The 26,497-nt window shown below is 40.7% G+C and overlaps 2 pseudogenes; both read right to left on the bottom strand.

Moving 5' to 3' along the window:
• Positions 1 to 11,797: 11,797 nt before the first annotated feature.
• Positions 11,798 to 12,763, bottom strand: LOC128297570 (uncharacterized; annotated as a pseudogene).
• Positions 12,764 to 16,879: 4,116 nt separating this feature from the next.
• Positions 16,880 to 17,877, bottom strand: LOC128297548 (uncharacterized; annotated as a pseudogene).
• Positions 17,878 to 26,497: the final 8,620 nt, after the last annotated feature.

Here is a 26,497-nt window from a genome sequence, read left to right as displayed (position 1 = left end):
ATAGTTGGTGTCTGTATGGGTTGTGGTGTTGTAAACGAATTCATAAAATTTTGTCCAATTATCCCAATCATCATGGTGGTCGTTGGAAAATGATCTTAAATATTCGTTGAGACATCTATGATTTCTTTCCAAAGATCCTATTGTTTGTGGGTGGTATGCTGTAGCAAAGGTTTGTTTTAATTCTAAAATTTCAGCGATTTTGCTAAGAATTTCGTTATTGTATTCTAATCCTTGATTTGATTTCATTTCTAAGATGTTTCCGAAAGTAAGAATAAAATTTTCGACTAAAGCCCTTGCTATTGTATTTGCTTCCTTGTTAATAATCGGTATTATTACTACATATTTAGTGAGTTCGCATTGAATTGTTACTGCGTAACGATTATTATTGTCGGTTTTGGGTAATGGTCCTACTGTGTCTATTGAAATTACGCTAAATGGTTTCGAGGGAGTTGTCGTCACAACTGTTTCCTCTTTCGTATGCCTATTTGTCTTATTAACTATGCATGCTTGACAATTTCTCACAAACTTTTTTATGTCTTCTTTCATATTTTTCCATCTGTATTTTTCTCTTAATTTCAAATATAGTCTGTATTGACCTATATGTCCTCCCGAAGGGGTCATATGATAATCGTTGATTATTCTCAGCCTTTCTTCCCTTTCTGTTATCCATCTAGTTGGAATGTACAGAATGATGTTACAACCTGAAATGGATTTGTTGGCAATTTCCTTTACGGTTTCATGGGAATAATATTTGAATAAGATGTCTTCATTAGACATAGCTATTTTGTTTCTTTTATATCGTTTTGCAATTTTACACATTTTTAGAAGAGCAAACTCTAATGTTTGACTTCCATTTCCATGTGAATTTTCTTTTATGGGGATTATTATCGACCCTAGCGCTTTATTCTCTTTGTGATTATATATTTCGAGTTCTATTCCTTTCATTGTTTTTGTCGACTTTAGTTTCAATAGTTTGGATACCTCTGTGGGTTTATCTGTTTGCCACATCGCTGGTTGATCAATCCGCGATTGGTTATCTTCCTTTTTATGACACTCCTTTTTTGTTTCGTTTCGTTTCTGGTTTGTCATTGCTCTGGTTGTTACCATTAATATCGTACTTTTTATTGGTAAGGTTTGAGCGGCTTCTTTGTTTTTGGGGATTGATGCTATTAATTCCTCAGAATCAAGTACTATTCTTGAGAGTGCATCTGCTGCAACATTAGCTTTTCCCGCTAAAAATTCAATTTCAAAATCAAATTCTTCTAAATCTAATCTCATTCTAGTTAACTTAGAAGTAGGGTTTTTCATACCAAATAAATATACTAGTGGTCTATGGTCTGTTCGTATTTTGAATTTTCGACCATAAACGTAAGGCTTAAAATAATTGATTGCCCAGTGTATAGCAGTAAGCTCTTTTTCGATAATTGGCTTATTTTTTTCTCCTGGTGTGAAACTTTTACTCGCAAACACGATTGGTAAATCGTTTCCATTCGTAATTTGTGATAGTACTGCACCACATGCCATATCCGATGCATCTGTGGTAATTATAAACTGTTTGGTAAAATCTGGGTATTGCAAAATTGTAGGTGAAAGTAGAGTTTGTTTCAATTTATCGAAAGCTTCTTGGCATTCATGGGTCCATTCGAATTTAACATCTTTCTTAATTAATTTATTGATGGGTTTTGCAATCTTAGCAAAATTCTGTACAAATTTACGATAATAATTACAAAATGCGACAAAACGTCTTGCTTCGTCTGCATTGGTTGGAATAGGATAGCTTTTGATTGTATCAAATTTTGCGTCATCCGGATAAATTCCCTTATCTGTTATTTTATGACCTAAGTATGTTACTTCTGTTTTAAAGAATCTACACTTATTCGGATTAAGCTTTAGATTATATTTCCTAAGTCTATCAAAAACCTTAACTAAATTACTGATATGATGCTGTACACTACATCCAGTAACGATTATATCGTCTATATATACAAAAGCAAGTTCTGGTGTTAGCCCGGCCATGGCTATCGCCATCATTCTCTGAAAACTATTTGGACTAATATTCAATCCAAATGGCATTCTGGTAAACTGAAAGTGTCCAGACGGGGTTGAGAATGCTGTAAACTTGCGTGAGTCATTTTCGAGAGGGATCTGGTGAAAGCCTGACATCAAGTCTAGAGTACTAAAGTACTTGGCTCTTCCTAGTTGATCCAGTATAGTGTCAATCCGTGGTAATGGAAATTTGTCTGGTTGGATTTTCTTATTCAATTGTCGAAAATCTACGACTAATCTCCACTTTTTATTAACGTCATCCGATTTCTTTGGTAGCAAAAGGATCGGTGAGTTGTAAGATGATACAGAATGTTCTATTATGTCATTTTGTAACAACTTTTGGACTTGTTTGTTTATCTCTTCAGTTTGAGAATGAATCTGTTTGTAATTGGGTATGTAGGATGGAATGTTATCTTTAAGTATTATGTCCTGACTGTAGAAATTGTTTGTAGTGATTGGATCATTTTCGGTGCAAAAAATATCTGAATATGTATTTATGATTTTTCTAAATTCTTTCTGTGCATATGTAGGAATGTTTTCAATCTTGATGGTTTCTAAAATACTGTTAAGACGGCTATTATCTTTCATTGGCTCGCTACGAGTTGTATTTAGGATGTAAAAATTTCTCAGTGGTTCTATTGTAGGGAAAAAATTATTTTCATTGATGACTACATTTTCGTTAGTTGTATTTATAAATTTTACAAATGGATTAGTTTTGGAAATAATTGTATTTCCGCAAAATACACCTGCTTGGATTTGTTGAGAGAAAATTATTGAATCTTCTGTCAATGTTGGTAAATAAATCCTGCGTACTACCTCACTTCGCATTGGTAGCATAAAATTTCTTTCTCTATTGTCTTCGATTGGGTGTGAGATTGTTTCTCCTTTATGCATAAAATTTAATAACCAGTGTTCATAATCAATGTTACATCTGTGTTTTGTAAAAAAAATCTCTTCCTAGAATACCGTCTGCATTTAATTCAATATCTTTTGTTATCAAATGGAATTTATGTTCTAATGAGTTATTTTCAAAATGTATTTTAGTCATGGTTGTGCCTAGAGTGCTGATTGTTTTGTTTGAGATTCCGGTCAGATTTATTCTTTCGTCCGTATATGCTTGTTGTTTAGGTTTGACTTTATCAACTTTAAATAGTGATATGTCAGCTCCTGTGTCCACAATGAGAGTTGAATACTCATCATTAGCCATATCAAGTTTTATTTTGACATAGTTACATGCAGATAAATTTACTACAAGGATTGGCAATCTGTTGTGGACTGTGTTCGATCTTCTAAAAAATTGTTACCTCTGTTGTTACGGTAAGTTTCTCTGCCTTGGGCCATATTGGAATTCAATCTAGAATTCTGTCTCCAAAAATTTTCGTCCTCTTGTTCCTCTTGAGCAATGTAGACTCGTCTAGCATTGGTGTTATTCCCGTTGTAATGGGTTATAGCTAGCCTGTTTCTTGGGTTGTTATATCCCATGTTTCGAGGATTGGAACTATATGCTCCATTCCTGTACCTGTTCTGTTGTTGATTTTGCGAAAAATTGCGTCTGTAATTGTCGCTGTTTTGCATTCTATTGTTAGGGTTTCGGGGTCTTTCGTAATTGTTTTGTGGGTATCTGTTATTGTAGTTGATATTACTACTAAATCGCGATTGGTAGCTGTTTTGAGAGTGGAAACGGGGTGTGTATCTATTTTGCCTATTGTATAGCACTTGAGCGTGCGTGGTTGCGCTTTCATTTTCTAGCAGTTTTTGTACTGCTTCTGATATTGAGGTAAAGGGTCTGGCTTTCAGTAATGTTTTTGTTTCCTGGTTGGTGGTTTTTTCTATGAGGGTATCTACTCCTACTGTGATTACCATTTCGTTTGCTATTTTGCTTGGTATTTCTTGCTGTAAGTAGACCTCTTTCAGTTTCATTGTGAGGAGTTCTATCTCGTCACACATTGCTTTCGGTTCCCTTTTCTTAACCGCTTTTAGTTCTGCTATGATTTTGTGAGGATCTGTTTTTTCCTCGCATCTGCTTTTGACATCTTCGATTAATTCCTTAAATGTTACTATACTTTGTGGTAAACCAATTCTTGCTTTACCTGCTAATCTTGTTTTTAGGAATCTTACTAGCATTGCTTCTTGTTCAACTGGTATAGAATCTTTCACTAGATGTGCTGAATCAATAAAAGTGTTTAATTTGTCAGCATCTCCATAGTATACCTGTACCAATGCTGTGGCTGTTTTCATATCAAGAGTAGCCATTTTTGCTTTTTTATTCCAAATTACAAGTTTTAAAATTATTAGTGCAATTGTTTTAAACGATATTAATTTTGTTCCTTCTAGTTTTTGTAATATAATTGCTCTGATATTAGCAACAATTTCTCTAGCTACTTTTAGTGCAAATTTTTGTTTATCTTCCTCCAAGTCTTCTACTAATGTTATAATGTTGTTATATACTAATTTAACTTCGCGCAATCTATTGGTTAATGTAGAATGCCTGTATCGTCGATTAGGTGCTTTTTTAAAGTTGCTTAAAATGTTTGTCAACCTGTGTATATAATTGTCAATAATGTCCATTTGCACTCGTTACTGAATCGTTTACTTTTTGCATGACCTTTAACTTTTGTTTATGATTATTTCTGATTTCATTTTAATATAAAAATCGCTTATTTCATACTTTACTCAATATAGCGTGTTTGATGGTGCTCGATGTCATCCTCGTCGCTTGTAGCTGTTCCGGATAATCCTCATCCATATGTACATGTATTTCTTCCTCGTTGGAGACTCCTGTCTCTTGGGATCCCGCCGGTCAAGTTTATGATCCGTGGTCTCGCCTTCCACTAGTTTTTACTTTTTTTTTAACTTGTTTTACTACACAATAGGTGTCTTATGCCCATTGTCGATTTACACTCGGGCTGCGTTTGCAATTTGTATAGCTCTTACAGTCTGTTTTTTCATTATTGCTTTATATGCTTTCCATAGTGCATATACTAGTTGACACACACACAATATTACGATTAACCACAGTTTCCAATCATGGTTCTCGTGGGCTTGACTGTGATTTTCTAAAATGTTCATCACTTTTACTTGGGCGTCCCCACTAAACGAAGGGTTATGGTCGAATTTGTCGAACATTGTGATAAACTGAGGTTCCCCTGTTTTCGACACTCTGACTTCCTTCTGCATTTTACTTTCACTTCACTTTTCTAGCAGTTTCCACTATTATTAGATTAAAGTCACTGTCTTTTTTCCACTTGCTCTGTTCTTCTTAACACTGCGTTGTTCTTCCTTCACCAGTACTATTTCATTGTTTTTAGTATCACTTTCACACTCACTGTATCTTCTTTGTCACTATTCATTTCGGAATAACCGCAATTTAGTGTACATGCTACTTGCATGTATCATCTTGCACATATCTTTCACTAAGCGAGATGAAATTTTTTATACGTCGTTTACACATTTTCTGCGCACCATTGTAATTATACATATTACACTGTAATAATCTGATTTCTTAAAAACGTTACACTGCCGTTGTATGTCATTTTTAGTGTTTCGCTACTAGTAAACGTATAGCTCTTTTACACACCGAATAAAGTATTTGTCACGTCTGTCACTTATGATCCGTTCTCAATAACAAGTCTATAATTCTATGCAGAATGATTGGTTCTCTAGCCTCACATCCAGCGATTTATAATTGAATTCACGCACTTTTCCATTGCAAGATTGCAGATTAAACTGTAACAATTTGGTATGCACCTAGTCTGTTTCTCCGCTACTCATTTGCCATATTTCACTTTGGATCTCCTATTTCTACACTTGCGACGTAGCGTTCAATCCACGTAAAGTTTTTTTTTTCTTTTACACTCGTACTTGTCGATTCCCGCTGATCATACTGTAACTGCACTTTACATTCTGAAGACCACAGACGAATGCCACGGGCACTGTACTTGTCAATTTTTTTTTCAACACTTTTCATCGCTCGTTTTAGGTCGATCACTGTTGCGTTTTGCTTTCCGACGATTGCAGCTTATGGTCACGGTCGCCATGTAATATAACTGCTTGTCCCATAGATACAACACGGTCATACGTGATCACCACGGGACAACACACCATGTATAGGTCTACATTTCTTTCAGTACGGATAGGAACAGAGTCCCCAATAAAACACTAGACTTCTTTAGTTGAGCATAACGATCAACTACGACAGTAACAGCGTGTGCACGTAGCTGCGAGTGCCTCCGAGTGACTGCCTAGTCAATTGTCAATCTTTATTTTATAACATAATTACGGGTAAACATCGTGAGAACAAATTTGATGGAAATTTCCATTAACCTAGATATCGAACTAGTTGAAATTTGATGCTTTTGTTTGTCTGAATTTTGATTGGTTGGTTTAATTGTTTTCTTGAGTTCTAGTTCTTATTTATTGGGCGGCTTAGTTCTGTTTCATATAAGCTATGTATGGACAGGTCGTTTCCTGTTGTTACCTTGAACCAAGTCAAGCAATAGGGTCTATTGCTATATTGCAAAGGTTGCAACTCTGGCGTGAAGCGCACCTGTACTGTCTTGCAATGAGGTCGCGATGGGTTTTTTTTGACGCTGCGTATTGATCGGGTATGGATTGGGTTTGCGTAAGCTCTTTGCGCGGTCGACGCTTCTATGGTGTATGTTTTTTATGTTTTGCCTATTGGGTTTGTACCTGCAACTTGTGTGCATTGAATGAGTACCTGTAACTTGTGAGCGATTAATGTTTGATTTAATTGCGCCTGAGGTTTATGCTATTTGCGTTAATTGTTTATTGCAGTTCTGGTTCTAATATCTTGATAGAGGAGCATGGGGTGAATTTCAACATAAGACATGGGGTGAATGTTTTTAAGACTGTATAGCAGATATGCTATACACGTTGCACCTTCCTTCAGCTTCAACTGGAGTTTCGCCTTAGTGCAGCAACCTAGCTTACCAGAGAAAAGCTTTGGAAATTCCTTCTGCAATGTTTTATTACAAGGTTCAACCAAACCAACGTGGATATATATTGATGTCAGTGGCACATTCCATAAACAGGGTGGCCACTCAACCGGGAAAACCGGGAATTAGCCGGAAATTTAAAAAAAAACCGGGAAAAAGCCGGGAATTTCACCGAGAAACCGGGAAAATTTTATTTTGTGCAATTCTGGTCATAGTGCACCATTCTCAATGAATTTGAAGTTACTTGCGTTTGAATGCAATGAATAAGCTGCACATAATGCTTGTACATCAATATCTCTCTAAGGTAGCAATGTTTTGGGGTTCGTCAATGAGCTCGTGTCGGCTATTTTATTACAATTTTTTTCCCATTCAGGCCTGCTAAGTAAATATTTTTCAGTGCTTAGTTGAATCACCAATATTATAAATAACTTCCGTTTCCAAACGTCTGGAATTTGCCAATTTCGAGGATATGTTATGGTGTGGATTCGACATTTCGCTATTCTGTTTTTGTTTTTCGAAACATGTATCAACATATCAACAATTTGTTATGAATGGCTGTTATGGTCTACAGTCGGGACGCTCCTTAAGATAGTGGTCCCTTCAGCTTTGTAGGTTGAAAATGCTTGACTTTTTTGGAAAAGCGCATTCGTGGGTTTATAAGAAAATAAAATCAGAAAAAATTAACTTAAATTTGCAGGACTAGGAATCCTGAACACGAAAACGATTTGCAAATATCGTATGTCGTACTGGTAAGGTTAATGGTGGACGGGATCAGAGCAATTTTAAAATTGGTCAAAACATTATTTAAAACTATAATTATTGTTATTTGAAATCTTTTAAATAATTAGGATAATTTTTAAATAATATTCTGGAGACATAAGTAATCGAAAATTCCTACAAAACATTAAGCTTTCATTCTACATCCATTTTCATGAGTACACTCGTTTCTAACACTGACTTTGGACTAGCGCATCAAAGTTTAGACCTATAGCAGAACTAATTGGTGCATAGATGAGGTTTAAATAGTCGTGATAAATAGATAAATTACAATTTCCAAAAAGTATTATGTGTTGAAAATGTGTATCCAAGTATCTATGGACTGATGAACATAACATGCATTCGCTAAGCTCAAAACTCTCTGAAAAATGTTGGTTTTTCTAACAAATCGTTGTAGTGGTGTTTGGGACGTTTTTCTATGTACGCATCCCTTTTGCCATTGAGCCGCTATTTTTGCACGTTTATGAGGCTCCTGTACTTAATTCTACATACCTGGTCACGACGTATATACATCATTCGATTGGTATTTTCAAAAAGAACATAAGTAACAATATTGTTCATTTGTAAACACTATTAATATGAGGATTCAAAGTAGTGATGTGCGGGTCGAACCGAACCTACCGGGTCGGAGCGCTCCATAAGCGACCCGAACCCGTTCGGGTCGACCCGTAGGTACAAGTAGGTGCAACGATTCCGGTAGGTGCAAGCAAGCATAAGCGATTCCGACCCGAACTCGCTGCACCCACGGGTCGGAGTCGCTTAAGGCTGCTTGCACCCACGGGTCGAACTCAGACGTAGTGAACCCGCTGCACCCACGGGTCGTAATCGATTCCGATGGGCTCGCACCCGACTCCGGGGCGGGTCGTAAAATTAATCGTACGACCCACCTCTAGTCGTTACCGCTGTTCAGACACAGTGTAGTTCTCGTACAGTTCTTTCCGCGTGCTAGCTTTGATGTCATTACACACTGCTAGTATTACTCAAATTGTCGCTGATGAACCACTCTTCCTGTTGTCCGCTCTTCTTCGCGTTGCGCCGTATTATGTCGTTTTCTCTTTCAGCTTACTGTTCTTTGCATTGGGTGCACTAATGTCCCCTCCTTTTCGCATACTATTCGTTGCGTTGATCATACTATCTGTTGACGGCAAAACTCCGGGAGGTCGCGCGAAGGAATGGCCGTATAGTCCCTAGCTTTACCGCAAACAAATAAGAATTGGATTTCTGCCCGAAAATGGTGTTATTGTATCCAAATGATAGTTAAACTTCCCGCTAGTGTTCTCGGTACGTGGGAACCTATGTCGCAAAAGTGGATCCTGCGAGGAGTGCGCAAAAGTGGAGGAGTGCGATCCATAAGCCTAAGATTAAAGGTATTGCGAGTAATAGGATCGAACGAAATGCGTAGTGATGCGTGTGGTGTAGTATCAGTATCAGTATGTGGTGTGGCGTGTATCAGTGGTGTGTATCAGTGGCGAAGATGGAGCTCGTATCCGGCAATACTGTGTTCATGACGGTTCGATTGCGCTTCTCTGTCACCAATACTTCCTTCTTAAAGGCAGAAAACGCCGATGTAAGCCACTGTTCCATTTTAGCTGATAGGAAGCGCTTCAAATCCTCAATCGTCGAAACGAGGAAATCACGGTCACTGCCCCAACCGTTGCGGTAAGAGTCACGGTAGTAGCTGCACATCCTCAGTACATGTATTGCCGCGTCCCAGCTCCTTAACAACGGCGCTAGGGACACCCAAACATAGACCATGATAATGGGCTTTGCAAGGTCCAGCGGCTGTGTAGGTGTGGTTACTTGCGGAAAAAGGTTTGTTTTAAAAAACGAATTTATTTCAAGAACAAACCTTTAAAAAACAAAATCTTCTCTTTAATCTACTTGGATACTATTCCCTTTAAGATGTTTTTTTCCAAGCGATTTCAGTCCCGTTGGCCTCGGCAATTTCGCTCGCTTAAATTCCTTGTTGGCCGGATTTGTGTTATTCCTCGTAAACTTCCAGCGCAGCCCTTCTTCGGGACACACCACCCCCTATAAATTCACATTCCTTTTTTATGCCACCATTAAACGTGCCCATCCGACGTACCAGCTGGCGTCTTCCTGTTGAGCGTCCTCGTCCCACGAGCGTTGCCACATTGAGAGCGTCGCCGACCGCTCCTCATTGCAGAGTTGCGTGCTGGTGCGCGCGTCGACTTCTACCAGAAAGCATATAGGCTCTATGCCCGCCTGTACTACCGTTGTCTCTAATCTGGTGGTACGGAAGCCGCATAATGCTCCTATCGCTGTAATCCTTTGAACACGATGCAGCGTACGCATGCATTCGCGAACCCCTGTCGCCTCGTGCCACACAGGCGCAGCATATCGGAGGATGGAATCAACCCCCGCTGCCAGTAATCAACGTTTACCACACTTGGGGCCGCTGTGGTTACGCGCTAGGAAACGCCTGCGTCGTAGTGTACTCAACGTGTAGCTTCCACGACAAGTGATCATGGAACACGACCCCAAGACAGCGGATGGTTCGCGTGGACCTCACCTCCACGTCGCCGACACGGACAGGAATGTCGGAGTAGCCCCGCTTGAGTGATTTCTGTCTTCGCGGGGGCTAGCTCCAGCTGTCGGGATTCCATCCACCGTTGGACAACAACAATGGCCTACTCGGTTTTCCTGGCCGAATCCTCCGGAGTTGTGCCCGGAATGAGCAGCGCCAAATCATCAGCGACTCCAATGATCCGACACCTGACAGACAGCTGAACGTCCAGCACACTATCGTACATGACGTTCCACAGGGTGGGGCCCAGGATAGACCTCTGAGGAACGCCTGTCGACAAACGTCGCATGACCGGTCCGTCGTCAGTGTCATGCACCAGCCACCTTTCAGTCATCCAGTTCCGAATGAGTGCTTGAATGGGTGTCCGGACTACACTAGAGCAGCTTTAATCGCCTTCCAGCTTGCCGAGTTGAACGTATTCCGGACGTCCAGGGAAACCACCATCAGGTACCGATAGTCCCTTCCATTAGTCCGCCCAAAGGACTTGGCCATCTTGCCCGCCTCCACGACCCTTTGGACAACCTGCACCGTCGATTTCCCCTTACGGAAACCAGTACACATCCGTCCGTCACATCCGTGACACATTCGTCATCCAGTTACCTTTGTTGGGCGGAGGGCTAAACAGCTCGGAAACCATCAACACCTCCGACTTCTCTTCCTTAGCAGCTTGTAGCATCAAGTTCTGCGCAGTCGCTCCTCTCCCGATGTTGATCTGAGCAACTTTCAATATCGTTGATGTTTGGCTTATTCGCAGTCACGACTGCCCACCCAATGCGGGCCCTTGCTCATGACACAGCAGATGTCAAATGAGCATTTGGGTGCCTCATGACCCTCACCCCAGCACCTGATACAGACCTAGGAACGGTCTTGTAGATCGCGACAATCGTGAGACAAGTGCCCCCGCTCCAAGCACCGGTAACACCGCATACGTTCCGTGCGAGGTGCTGGCGCTACCTTAACAACAACACCTCCAACGATTTGTCAATGAGTGGATTCGCCTTCTCCAGAGACAAGCGCACACGAGAATACTTTGTGCCGTCATCCAACTCCCACATCTGTACCGAAGCGATGTCAGCCAGAGGCACGTCACATGATCAGCCAACGCCTTGCGAACATCGGCTTCCGTTGTGCAGTTATCCACGTTGGTCACGATGCCTTCCGTCATCTGTGTCACTCAACGCGCTGAACCCGTCTCGCCAATGACCTTCTGAATACGTGTGGCGATGGCAGCAGTGTCCCGTCCCGGCTTGATCACCTTCATCCGGCAGCTGCGACGTCCAACCCCTAACGCTTCCTGTATGTCGACCAGCTCCGGTGCCTGAAGGAGTTGGCAGTAAACTTCCGTCCAGGTCTTAAACACACACACACACTGCGTTTTTTTCCTAAATGGTTTTTTTTATTAGATCAAATTAAGCTCATCACCTTCGAAGTTATCCCCATCCGATGCAATGCACCTCTTCCACCTCTTCTCCTACTTCTCGAAGCAGGTGGAAAACGCGGATGCTGGGATGTCCTTTAGTTCCACCGTCGCTGCGGCTTCTATCTCCTCGATAGTGTCAAAACGGTGTCCCCGAAGCGGCCTTTTTAGCTTGAACAGCCAGAAGTCGGCTGGTGCCAAATCTGGCGAATACGGCGGTAGCGGAACAATATAGGTGCCAGTTGTTACGAAAAACTCCCTCAAAATGATGGCCTTATGGGAGGAAGCGGTGGTGCAAAAACCAACTGTCGTGGTGCGGATGGAGGTCCGCAACCGCCGCATTACGCTTAGATAGTACTGTTTGTGTACCGTTTGGCCCTTCGCCAAAATTGAAAATTCCTTGTGAACCACCCCACGGTAATCAAAGAATACCGGCAACATCACCTTGATTTTCGACCGACTTTGGCGCGACTTCTTGGGCCTCGGCTCGTTCGGGGAACGGTACTCGCTGGACTGGTCCATTGTTTTCGGATCGTATGCGTAAATCCACGTTTCGTCGCCAGTTATAATCGATTTCAGCTTTCCAGCGTAGTCTGCCAACATCGTTTTGCAGACTTCGACGCGATTCCGCTTTTCGAGCAGAGTCAGGCATTTCGGCATCAGGCGACACTTCACCCGCTTCAACTCCAAAACATCTTTCAGGATGGTGTTGACCGAGGCTTTGGAAATTCCAACACTTTCCGAAAGGTCTCGTATCGTCAACCAACGATTGTTGTCCACCAAATCCTTGATTTGGACGACGTCGGCGTCGTCGGTCTAGGTGGATGGTCACCCCGGACGGTCCTCGTCTTGGACCTTCTCACCGCAATTCTTGAAATCACTGTACCATTTGTACACATTTTTCTTCGACATAGATTTTTCCCCGAAGATTTTTTGTAACATCCGCAATGTTTCCGCTCCGTTTATTACATTGCGCAAACAAAATTTGATACATGCGCACTGTTACACAAACTTAGACATAGACCTAGACAGCTCCGAAAACAAATTGTCACTCCTAACCGGGTTGATATTGTGACTTGAAATGTGGCAGATCCATCAAAAACATACATATTGTCAAACAAAAAATAAATACAAGGGGCTTCTTTTGGCGCGCGCAATTTGACATCCAATACCATCTTACTTTTCAGACACAGTAGTAAATAAAGATCAATCGTTCATTACGAGCAGTCACTTCCATACGGTTATTGTCGTAGTTTGAAGCCAACCAAGAAGTCAAGTGTTGTTTGTGTTATGGGAGGCTCTGTCCCGTAGCCTATCCGAAATAACTATAAAAAAGTGACCGTTATGTGTCTATAATATTTCGAGGCAACTTTGACATGTTCTATCTATAATATTACATAACGACCGTTAGTCCCACAAGTATAGTGAATTGATAACGTTTTATGGTATACAAGAATAATATTTCATATATTACACCTGCGAAGACAACGCTATTTTGGGCACTAATGTTCAGCTCGGCATCACCCGAATTTGGGTGCTGTGAATTTATTTCTTCACATACAATTAAAAAAAAAACAAATAACTTGTCGTGATGTTGACGGCAATGGGATGATACCGAATGCGACCAGGTTTAATCGGGAGCACATGTATACGGTAGAATAGATACGCATGATGGCAGAGCTGGGGCTGGGAGCTTCACCACGTTGTTGTGCGGAGCAGAATAACAAACCTAAACGCGTTGCATTATACGAATGGCTTCGTTTTCACCGGTGTGACATCGGTAGTAGCCAGTATTTCAGTAATGGACAGTAACAAGTAATAAATGTCTGTGAAAAGGATGATCTTTTCCGCTACAAATCCCAGGAGGAGCTTTACAATCCAAAGTGATTTGGAAGATTATGGCCGAAACCTACAGTTCTTAAAATTTAAACAAACAGCTGTCAGTCATTTTACTAAAGCGTTTTGTTTGGCGTTTGAAGAGTGTAGCTGTCACATTTTATGGCTGAAAGATCCCATCTCGCACAATCTCTCATCGTGTGTTCGAGCCATAAGCGTTTGAAGCGTTTTTTATGGCTTACAGGGTTTCAAATCATGTAAGGAAACATTTCAACCGTTCGGGGGAAGTTTACAATTCATTGGGGGATAAGAAAAATTTTCAATCATAAAGGGGAAATTTACAATAATGCAAGCAAATCAATCTAGAGCAATCAGTGAAATGTCATCGTTTGTGTTTGGTTGAATTATCTTTGGTATGCTTAAATTTCGGCGATATTTGATAATTAAAATATTTGTTGAATATTTAACGACAGTTGAACAATTAAGTTAAAACGACAGCGCTTCCGTCTAAATATTGATGAGGTGGTTTGATAGACATAGCACAGATTCAATCAATCAAAAATCAAGCAATGTTTAACCCAACCAGCAAAGTTTGCGACAAAACGCGAATTTTTGTATGAACGCAACATGCTCAAAACCATGCTCAAAAACATTCTCGATACCCAACCAGCAAAGTTTGCGACAAAACGCGAATTTTTGTATGAACGCAACATGCTCAAAACCATGCTCAAAAACAGTCTCGATAGCAGCCCCAACCAGCAAAGTTTGCGACAAAACGCGAAGTTTTGTATGAACGCAACATGCTCAAAAACATGCTCAAAAACAGTCTCGATAGCAGCAGAATTGAGCATGTCGCCGTGACACGTCGCGTGGGGTTGTATCGTCTTATATCCTCTCCTCCCTCTCCCATACTTCATACCCAAGGCCTTTCGGATGCATCGAAATGAAACCGCACACACGTACACACGTTAGATTGCACACCCTCTTCCTTTATTCGTACTCACCCGTTGCCTCACACTAATTCGTGGTATACCGCAGCCGCAGTCAGCTGGTCCCCGCTTCCACGCCTCCTTTCTGCCAGCCGTTGCCGCTTCCTCTGCGCGATCCACACACGATTAGCCGCGCGCGCTTTGCCGCTCTCTTCCTCACGCGGCGCTTACGTCCTTCTTCTCTTCAACCATGGGATTCCTTGCAATTTCGGCGTCGGTGTTGGCGGTGTGCGTTGTCTATAGAGAGGAAGAAAAAAGAAAAGAATGCTTTTACTTCACACATCCACTAGTCCACTGATAACATAACACAGTTTGGAGACGAATATTAAATGTAATAAGTGTTAACTTACCTATATCCATCGGCATCCGGCTGCTTTCTCCTTCCTCTTCCACCGCTTCATTCAGAGTGCGTTTCTGAATTCGCCGGTAATATTGACCGGATCTCTTGGATGATTGGAGTGAGGAATCCATGGTTATGTAGTTTAGCTAAAATAAATCAAAATAAATCAACAAACCAATTCTCTATTACGATTATTACATCTTACCTTTCTGCTTGTTCACTTTTCACTATTTTGCGAAGAACTAAATTGAGGAAACCGATAGCATACACGAATGTGAAGAGAGTGGCACTATGGGGTACTTCGAAGAAAGGTGTCATTAATTTCGACACCCTCCGATAATATGTGCGGGAAAAAATAACTGCAGGATATTAATGATCAAGATGATTAATATAGCTAAACAAATCTTTTTTATCAAAAAAACTAATTTATGAAATAAAATTTAAGTACTCAATTAGAGACATTGTCCACGATTGACTAGCATTATCACAGCAAATTATGAAGAAGCTTCCACCCATAGTGCAACTCTTCGCGGCTGAATTCAATTTCTGGAGCAACAATTTTTTTCATGGGAGCGTTCAGGTGTGGGGTAAGCCGGAGGTGTGTGAATGTGTGGTGTGATCGGTCGAGGGTTTGCACACCGTCGCACGTTCAAAAGTGACGAAGTTCGAGGTGAGCGAGACCGAAGAAAAGCAGGCATATGCCAGAATGCGATGTCAATAGCTTGCAACCAAAGACATCGCCCGCGACAATCGAGTTCGTGGAGGCAGTGTCCTCCTCAGGGTTGGAGGAAGGATTGAAACGGGGGAAAATCGTGCAACTTTCGCGTTTTGTCGCAAACTTTGCTCGTTGGGTAAAGGCAGCCTCAGCTGGTTGCCCCAAGCCAGGCCCATCATCCATCGGCGCAAAAGCAGTTCCGCGGATGTCGGCAACAAAGGCAGCCTCAGCTGGTGGCCCCAAGCCGGGACCATCATCCATCGACGCGGAAACTTCTCCAGCTGCAGTCGATAATCCTTCGCCGGAATTATCATCCTCCGGTGAAGCGATTTTGCGAGAAATACGTATGCTTCGTCAATTTATCAGCATGCCATGCAATCGGGCTGTATCGCACCCCATACGCGAGTTACCTTCAGTCCTGTGGACAATTTGGAGGAATTGGAGCTCTTTGAGGCGCAGCTGGGAAGCGACCCGGAAATGAGATCGAACATAGAAGCTTTTATTCGACAGCAGTTAGGGGACACTCGAATAAATTATGTACTACATCGGGCAATCGATCTCATTTTCACAAAAAAGTTGTTTGCTATGTGCAGTTGGACGGGGCGAACCGTGAATGGCACAAAGATTGCTTTAAGCAAATATAAATGTATATTGTCGCTCTTCCAAAAATTGGGCCAAATGCCAAATGAAAACTCAGTAAAAATATAAAAAAAATCCATAATGGCAATCGAAGACAAGGCTGTCAAAATGTTAGAACTCTGGCACCGCGTACAGCGATAACACCAGAACCAAAATAAGAAAAAAAATGCAAAAATCCGGGAAAAAGACGAAATAAAGATTTGCAAAGAAATAAATGTAGTAAAATTGTGCACAAATTGTATCCGAAGCAATGTGAATTTTACGTCGTCGTGTCATTTTGTTTTAGCAGGACTTGTTTAAACAAAACGTGTAAAAAGAGTTTTTTGTAATCTATGGGCTTAATACTGCAATAGTTAATACTACAATATAAATTAACTCCTATCAGAATGTTATTACATTCTTTCATTTTTTTAAAACAAAATAAAAAAATAATTAATTTTTAATGATTAGTACTTGTTCTTGTTACTTTTTATAATTTGAATAAGCATGATTAAGATAAACTAAGATACAACTAAGAGTAACTTAATCTATTGTACAATTCACATTCGTTTGAAGACATTTCCTTCTCCAAACAGTGAAAGGTCACCTTATCCCGGGTGTACTCGGTCGGTCATGCCCTACATTATATCTCCACTTTTGATAGTGGGCACTAACGGAATGAACCTTGTTTCACCACTTGGACCGATGGGTATGGCCACAAGCTTGCAAAAAATACTGCAGGGATCTAGTTCGATTATGGTTGCATCTATATTATTTATGTTACCCTGACATATGTACATATTAGCAGAAGAGTATGGGTATGTAAAACATTCCTCCTTTTCTAATAGTTTTTGGCTTAACTTAAACTTTAACAGAAGAAGTTACCCTCGCTGCCGAGCAATACTTAATAACTTCGTACTCTGCCGAAAGGAAGAAACTATTTCGAAAAGCTTTCTGCAATATATAATGTTCCATATGCAGGGTAATGTTATCGCCGTGGCCGGAAATATTACATACAAAATTTTCAATTTCATCCGGAGCATTTAAAAATTCTAATTCGGACAGCCGATTTCGAACTTGCTCCAGGTTTTTCCAACCACTTCGGACAAGGCGCTTTATATGCTTAAGCGCATTTTCAAATGGATATGCCGTCATTGTACAGAGGGGACCGAATTGTTGAACCTCCTCGTGTATATGCAGCAAATTGTGATTATTGCTACTCACATAACCCTCCCCGTAGATTTCAGCATAGTCGGTAACAAATTGTTCCATCATTTGACCAGCTACATTCCAATGATTTTTGTATGCATTGGAAGAAAATAATGTGACTGCGCAGCATGAAGTGGTTATATTGCACTGGACTGATCCTGTCTTTCAATACGACAGCACCGGTATAGTGCAAGAAAGAACTGTATTCAGATGCTTTTCAAAGCTTTAAATCATCCAACCTGCGAGGCTTGCGATGGATCTCCGATGGCAAAGCAATGCTTTCCAAATGGCTAGAGATATCTTTCAACTCTTGCACGGTCCACTTTTTTGCTCCCCATAAACCAAACGTCCACCCCTGCAGCAATTTTCGCATCCCACCAAAATCTATAATGTGCAGACGGTCGCCAATGATGACCATCTTCACCATATCAAACCTATGCAGATGCAGCAGAGGCGAAAGCTCTTTATGATGCTCTCCATAAACCCTTGACGGAAACCAGCGTCGGTCCTAAGCGGGCCAGACACGCTGGGAAAGCAGACTGTTCGAGATGTTGGGTGACCGTAACCAACAACCGTACACTTCAAACAGCCATGTTTGGCTCCATGCCCTGCCACACCTTGAAATTTAAAAAAGTAACAATTATTATTTCAGTCATCTTTTAAACGTTTCATAATCACTCTTAATAAAAGCGCGTGCAGGTGAATCGGCTACAAAAGCACGAACACTTATTTTTACGACTGCCATGTCACGGCCCAATGTTACGCCTCGATCCATAAGCTCATTCAATTCTTGGATTAATTTCTCCAAGTACTCATGGGCTGAATCGGGTTTGCTGTTGCCAAAAAATATTGCCACCGTCATTGGTTTTATGTGTGGCATTGTATGGACATTCATCAGGATGGGCCAAAATGTCTTGCGCGAACTTTTGTGAAGCGGTAATCCATCCACCGAAATCTTTAATGGTAAAATGGTGTCCGCCACCAAGCGAATATTACTACTGTAATGCACTGATTTTATTTCACACTCTCGTAAATCAATAATTTCACTAGCAGAAATTACAATGGTTGCACCAAACGGAAAAGGTTAAACGGAAGAACGGAAGAACGGAAGAACGGAATAACGGAAGGCGGAAGATGTTCTCCCAACGACGATCGAATAAAGAATGTATTTCTGCATGACAGTTGCGCAGCAAGCAAGGAGAACCAGTCTCTTTCTGCATCTTTCTGATCTTTCTGCAGTGCTGCCAGAATAACCAAGTAACAGATGCCAGCTGGTTGCTCGGATGATAAACATTTTTACTTGCTGCTACACGTTTCTTAAGACATTCATTCTTATACAAATTCGAGTTCATGTTCTTATTTGTCACAAAAACGTTGGTCTTCTTGCCACATGAGCAGATTCCTTGCCAAATCATAAATTTCTTAGCAAATTTATCTGCAAAAACAAATTTGAATCTCTTGGGGACCTTGCCGCGAGCATAAACCTGATTTTTTTATAAAAAACATTTATTCAGCATACATATAATACAAATTCAATTACATTAAGAAGAAATAAGGGCAAACAAAGCGATAAATAAAGTGTGTAAGCTGTTACAAAAGTGCTTACAACTCGGAACTACATTTAGGACGTTTATATCAATCGCATCATCTCTATTGCTAGTGATGTGGATGATGTGTGGAAGTGTGGATGTGTTGCCCAGGCTCCTTTCATTCTTTGGCACAAGGCAAACTTGTGTTCCAGAGTTTCCAGTATATTGCATGCCTGGCAATTTGATGTGTTGGCCCCATCCCATCTGCTGTGGAGTACTGCATGTGGTATTTTCCCATTTACCAACAGGTAAAGAGTGGAACGTTGCAGTGTGTTTAGGTGTTTGTTTTGTACATTTCTCTAGCCATTTCTCCAGCGGATGTTGGAGACCTCTTCCAGACCAGATCTCTTTTTCAACTTTAGGCTTCCGAAAACTTTCGATCTTGATGGTGTTCATTGACTTTGTGGTACATGGAGCGTCTAGACCAATTGGTATGTCGGCCATTTCCAGAATTACTGACCTCAAACATGGGTATGATGATGGGATTCCCGAGAGGTTCGGTGGGTTTCCAGCATATGTAATGTGTTGGATGCCAACTTTCACCCTCTCTCTCTCCTTGACGTATCGGTTTCTCAGAAGCGCCATGCATTTCGTTTTGGGTAGGTGCAGGTTAAGTCCTTCTTTAATACGTAAAAGCGCGAGTTGTTCTAGTGGGACGCGTATGCCTCCACTTCCGTAAAACAGCATGTACCCGATCAACGTAGTGGCTCGTTGTATGTCGCATGGTCTCGGAGAGCACACTGAGGGCACGTACCACAACTTCAGGAGAAGAAAGGTATTAAAAAGAAAAACCCTCTGTTCCAAATTAAGTTGCCTGATCCTATGTAGTCTCACAAGCTGTCCGAATTTGCATATCAGCATATTTAAGTTTTCGCACAAGGCTTGTTGTTGGAAAACTGTATTCCTAGCAGTCGTAATCGTTTCTCGGTTCTCAGTCATGGAACATTCCATTTCACACCTGAGGTGATTAGTCCATCGTCGATAGCAATCGTTTAATCCATTTTTGCGCTGCCGACACTATCTCCCACTTCCCGATAATAAAATCGAGACGGTGTTTGACAATTCTGGACAGAAGCTTATAATCTACGTTAAGGAGTGAAATAGGTTGAAAGGCAGACATGACAAGCCCACCTCCCCGTTTCCTCACCAGCACTATGATCCCGTCGACGAAGCTTTGAGGAATCTCTCCACAGAGAGCCTCATTTAGAACGAGCACAAGTTCACGACTAATGATGTCAAATGCGCGGAGATAAGACTCTTTGGGTATTCCATCCGGACCGGGGGACTTTCGAGATGCCGAACTTTTAATTGCATCAAGGAGCTCACATGCAAATATTTCCTTCATGCAACTGTTGTTGGCTTCACAGTCCTCAGGGATGACGCGTGTACAAAAAAAGTGGTTGTCTGTTTGTGTTGTGTTTGATTCGTCTGTAGTGTACAGATCTGTAAAGAAGCCCTCAATGTGTCTCTCAATCTCTTCTGGATCAGTCAAAGTGGAACCGTCATCCACTACCAACTTGTCGATCACTGTCTTCCCTCTTCTCCTTTCTCCAAGCTGGAATGTAGCTATATCCTCACCACATATAGGTGTTTCATTAATGCGCGCAAAGTCTTCAGAAAAACGTCTCTGAAGGAGAAGCATTTTCCCTTTAATTCGACTAATATTAGTCAGTTCATTTGGATCCGTGAGGTATCGTTCATATGCAGAACTCAGTCATCAGTCAAGGATCTGATGATGTAAATGGAAATTTCTGTAGCGTTCATTTGTTTTCCAGCGGAAAAACGTTTTTATTTTAGGCTACGCATGCTCAATCCACCACTGCATCCACGAGCCGTAATTTCTTCACTGTCTAGTCCAAAAATTCCATTTTAACTTGAAATCCGCCTTGAAAGTTGAAAACTTGAAAGTTTTTATCAGTCAAAATATGTGGTCTCAGCTGCCAGTAACCGTTGCTGCGCACTCGGTTCAGAGCTCTCGGAGCTGGAAGGCATAATCGGACAGTGAGGGCTTTATGGTCCGAAAAGGCCAAGACATGCATAACAGTCGTCCTCACATATGACCTAAGTGACGATGAGACGTAATAACGATCGATACGTGAACCAGAACCACTTCTGATGTAAGAAAACTCTACAGAGTTACCCCTGAGAGTCTCCCAACTGTCCCACATGCCCATGTTGTTTACTACGTTTTGGAGAGATTGACTGAAATTCCTTGCTCCCGTTTTGTCCTTTGACTCCAACACACAATTGAAATCGCCTGCTAAAATGACATGCTGACATAAAACACTAATAAAACACCATACAAGCGCGAATCAGGGCCATATACACCGCATACCATGGAGATGACCTCTCCAAATCTAACCAGGTCGGCAGCTACATCCGCATCAGGTAAGCCAGGAGGTAGATCACAGAACATAACCTCCTTCGCTCCATTCTCCATCTCAATACGAATGGGGTACTGCTTGTCCTCGTGCGTAATAAAGTGCTTCTCTGCGTGCTCCTTTACAATGTTTGTCGCACAGTCAAGCGTTGGCATCGTAACAAATACGACGCTTAGTACCGTATTTCGTTGCACCATCGAAATGTCCTCTCCCGTCTTAAGGACATTAAACAGAAAATCCACCGTCTCCTCCAAGGTTGGTCTCACAGGAGCCTCGGAGTTATCGATACGGAAGGTGTTCCTTCCATACCTTTCGTATGACATGGTATTGGTGTCAAATAAACAAACACGTCGTATCTCTTTGACTTTTAGAGCGCACTGTACAATCTCTTGGGGACGTTGCCGCGAGCATAAGCCTTATAAAATTAAACAAATTCACGTAGGTTTGATCGTCCATCAAAATGCAACCATGCGGTTTGGTCTGCACTTGATCATACAGCTTCCGAACTCGGTTTCTGGCCATTGTTTGTTGTTTGTTGTTTCGATTGGAATGTTTAACAGGTGGGCTGATAATTGTTTGGCCTAACACATTTATCGCGCTAGAAGATTTTTATCCATATCATATTTCGTTTGTACCAACCTTCAAAGGAATTCTGTCCAAATTTGACAGCACTCGGACCATAACCTAATGAGCTAGAGCATTTTGTGTGACGCAGCTTTTGTGCTTTGAATAATCATGGAAAAGAAGGAATTTCGCGTGATGATAAAATATTAGTTTCTGAAGGAGAAACATATAGTTAAAGCCAAAAATTGGCTTGATAAAGAGTCTTTGGACACTGCTCTACCAAAACCAACCATCAGATATTGGTATGCTAAATTTAAAAGTGGTAAAATGAGCCCTAAGGACGGTGAACACAGTGGAAGCCCAAAAGAGATGGTTACTGACGAAAACATTAAAAAAAATCACAAAATTATTAAGAACACCCATAATGTGAAGCTGATCGAGATAGCTCACACCCTAAAGATGTCTAAGGAACGTGTTGGACATATCGTTCACGAGTATTTGGATATGAGATAGCTCTGTGCAAAATGGCTGCCGCGCGAGCTCACATTTGAATAGAAACAACAACGATTTGATGTTTCGGAGCAGTGTTTGAAGCTGTTTAAGCGAAATAAATCCGAGTTTTTGCTTTAATATGTGTCCATGGATGAGTCTTGGTTTCTCCACTTCACTCCAAAGTCCAATAGACAGTCATTCGAGTGGACTGGACGCGATGAATTTGCTCCAAAGCGGGGGAAAACGCAACAATCAGCTGGCAAGGTTATGGCGTCAATTTTTTTGGGATTTGCGAGGAATAATCTTAATAATCTAACATGAGAAAGGAAAAACCATTAACAGAGACTATTAAATCAAGTTATTGGAGCGTTTGAAGGACGAAATCGCTAAAAAACGATCGCATTTGAAGAAAAAAAAAGTGTTTCATCAAGACAACGCACCGTGTCACAAATCAGTGAAAACAATGGCAAAAATTAATGAATAAGGCCAAGAAAAGCTTCGCCACCCACCGTTTTTCGTAGATCTGGCTCTCAGTGACTAATTCCTATTCTTAGATCCCAAAAAGATGTCCTCTGAGAAGAAATTTTCGTCGGATAAAGAGGTGTTCGCCGAAATTGAGGCCTTTTTTGAAGCAAAGGACAAATACTACTACAAAAAGGGTATCGAAAAATTTAAATACCGCTAAAATCGGTGTATCGCCCTTGAAGGGACGTATGTTGAATACAAAAAAATAATTTGGCCAAAAAAAAGTGTTTTACTGTCATAGGCCAAACAATTATCAGCCCACCTGTTACTTGTTCGAAAACACTTAAAACTTTCTCGGAGTCGGATTCGCCGAACAGTAGAGCGGTCGGCGTTAAGATTTTTGGCCAAGTCGTAGTCGGAAATGTTTAGGTTAGCCTTGATTTTCCGAATGACTCTCAATCGCAGTTCACGATTCACGGTTCTACTCCGTCGCTTAGTTTGCACCTTACGAACAATCGTCTGTGTCTCCTTGTACTTTTCAATCACTCGCGCAACAGTCGACTTAGGCAAACAGACTGTTTTGCCAGCTCCCGAGATGACACTGCTGGATTTTGCAGATAGTTGTGCACTATCAGTTTTCGCTATTCCTCTTGCATGTCAAATATCTTGGAGCAGGGAAAACAAAATTGCGTGAAGTTTCCACAAAGCGAAATGTTTACTATTGTCTACAAAACGCAAGTTTTGTTACAAAAGTTTTCATTTTTGTCCTCGGGGGCGCCACTATAAATCAAACAAAGTGCTCCATTTCTTAATGAACCAATGCGCCTTAACCGCCGTATGGTACATCACGTCCGAATCATCATCTTCTTCATCATCGTCATTAATGTCATCGTCGGCGTCATCATTATAGTCGTCGTCGCTTGGGCCAATAACGTTACCACGTTGCTCGTCGTGGTGTTGCGAGTCGTTCTGCTCACTAATACCGTCATCTTTTAAACAACGATCATCACTGTCTTTGCCTTGAAGTACATCACTGATTCCATCATTAGAGCTCGTCTTACTCCGATGGTTGATGATCTTTTCGACCAACTCCGTCTTTCCAGCGAATGTTAACAAACCAAGCTTCTCGCATTCGCGCACTAAACCGACCTTTGTAAAATTTTCACACAACTCTTCAACCGTCGTCATATTGCTATCTTTATTATATTTCGTCGTTTTCACCGTTTGTCTTTTGCACGACTTACTTTTACGTAAACTTGTCCTATAGAAATCACTCACTTCCCGGACGAGCCCCCATGTAGGGAATATATGGACAAAAAAGGCGTGATAAGAAATGCTTGAGAAAAGGGAGATGCCCGATCTATCGAAAACGTTGGCTTTTCTAACGAAACATTGTGAGATCTTGGAAAAGTGTAGCTTGGCGAGAGTTAGAAAAATAACGTCATCGAAACTTTGACATCGAGCATTCATGACAAGGTCAAATGTGAAGAGTGTAAAGAATTGCAGCAATTGATTCATTTTGTGAAGTTCAACAAAACTGTTAAAAAACTGTAACCTGTGAGTTTCGCCGAGTTTTGCCGTGAGGAATAATCACCAAACCAATGATGATCACGGAACATGTCATGATCATCATTGGTTTGGGTATGATCCTCAGTTTCCAGCTTGTGTACTCTTCTATCTTTGTGCTTCTATTTGGTTAACTCCTTCAAACAGTTGTTCGACGCCTGTTACGAAGCTCTGTGTTGGAACCAGCTAACTTTGACAGTCAATCCCGTCATCATACATATTTATATGATGAATGGGAATAAACGATGCACAATATCGTACGATGAGAAAATGCGTATCGTTCAAGGTTCTTCTAAACCAGGTTAAAATAAGTTAGACAATTAATTACATTGTCATTATGGGCGTATTTAGTCCTCTAGCTGTTTTCTACAAGAACATAATTAACTGTCTCTTTCTAACGCGTGCACTATGCGTACGTGATTTTTCACAGGTGCGTTTTTACATATTTTAATGTTGGTAACAATTCCTATTGTTCTGCTGCGTAATTGGATGAACTCTCTAATTTATATTGTTAACATTATCGAATGTGCTAAAAAATATTTCCTTATTATGTCTAAAATTCCGGCGCTTTTTTGGTGGTTTTCAATATTGTAAAAACTTTTGATCTAAGTTTTTATTAGTAGAAAAATTACTTCATATGTATGTATTGGGGACGCCACTACTCATGTTATCTCATTAGCTATCTTGTTCTAATCCGGACTGCTTTAATTCACTTTGATCCTAAGCGTTTCGTGTCTGAGTTGATCTAAAATTCGTGTGGCTTTATTGTATAAGACGTTTTACTAATCTTTATGTCTTAGCTACTTTAAATTGTTTTGTGTTATTAATCAAAGGTGTCAAACCTACATGTTACATATGCTTTCCTTTGCTAGTCTGTCTGCACATGAATTTCCGTCTATTCCAACATGTGCTGGTATCGATCATATTTTTGCTTTTAGTTTCATTCCTGTCTTTAATATGTAGTACACTTGTTCTTCAATTGGGTCCTCGTATTTTCCTTTTTTTAATATATTGCAGCTTGTAAGGCTATATGTGTATATCGTGGTATTACTCATTTGTTGTTCTTCGGCAATTCTCATAACTATTTGTATAGTCGTCAATTCGATGCTTGTTATGGAAACATCGTTCCTGGCTCTTATGCTGTGGTACCATCTTATGTTTGCTTTTACCTTTTATCAAGATGTCTATAACGAATTTGTCTTTAATTTTGCTTCCATTTGTAAATATGTTGTTATTTTTTCATCCGATCTGTTGCGAACGTTTTCCCAACAGAATACTCAATCGTTAATTACGCGGTGTAATTTTTTTAACTTTTATTACCTCAATAATATACATAACCGGGTTTCATTATTCTTCACTTCATTAACTGGCGCGATTTTTTCTTCGTTGGTCCCGTTTATCCCTTTTTCTTGTTCCGGTCAGCTAATGACCCTAACCAAAATTCACTTTCGTCCCGAACTACGCCAACGCCATCTACGTGTCAATTTTCTCTGTCACTAGTTCTTGTTTGAATCGGACAGTTGAGTTTTATCAACACGTTCGCCCATATTTGCAATTACTATTTGTTTTGGCACTGTGTTATTTCTTTTTTGCTATTCCTTTATTTTTTCTTAAATACTAGCGTTAATATTTATGTGTTGATTAATGTCGTGCTTATAGTACTTTTTTTCTATTGCATGTAGTTAATTGATGGGACTCTCCGGATTTTTTTCCGTAGCGCATTGTTCTCTATTGTACATACTTTTTTTTATTAGTCAGTTTTTAATGATGGGAGATCCGTTTTCTAATGTACTACTGAGTGTGCTTCTGTATAAAATTCTTGCTGTTGCTGTGCTTATTACTTGATTTTTTCCGCATAATATTTTATGAATGTCTCTTGTCTTATTTCTCAACTCTTCTATGCGTTTTTTTGAAAATTTAGTTGACTGTCTAATATTGTGTCTAGATATTTATCTGCTCGGCTGCTTGAGTCAACAAATACCCTGGAGAA

This window comes from Anopheles moucheti, chromosome 2 (assembly GCF_943734755.1).
Source record: "Anopheles moucheti chromosome 2, idAnoMoucSN_F20_07, whole genome shotgun sequence".
Taxonomy (NCBI): Eukaryota; Metazoa; Arthropoda; class Insecta; order Diptera; family Culicidae; genus Anopheles; species Anopheles moucheti.
The sequence above is the reverse complement of the archived record's forward strand: the minus strand, read 5'-3'. Positions and strand labels throughout refer to the sequence as shown.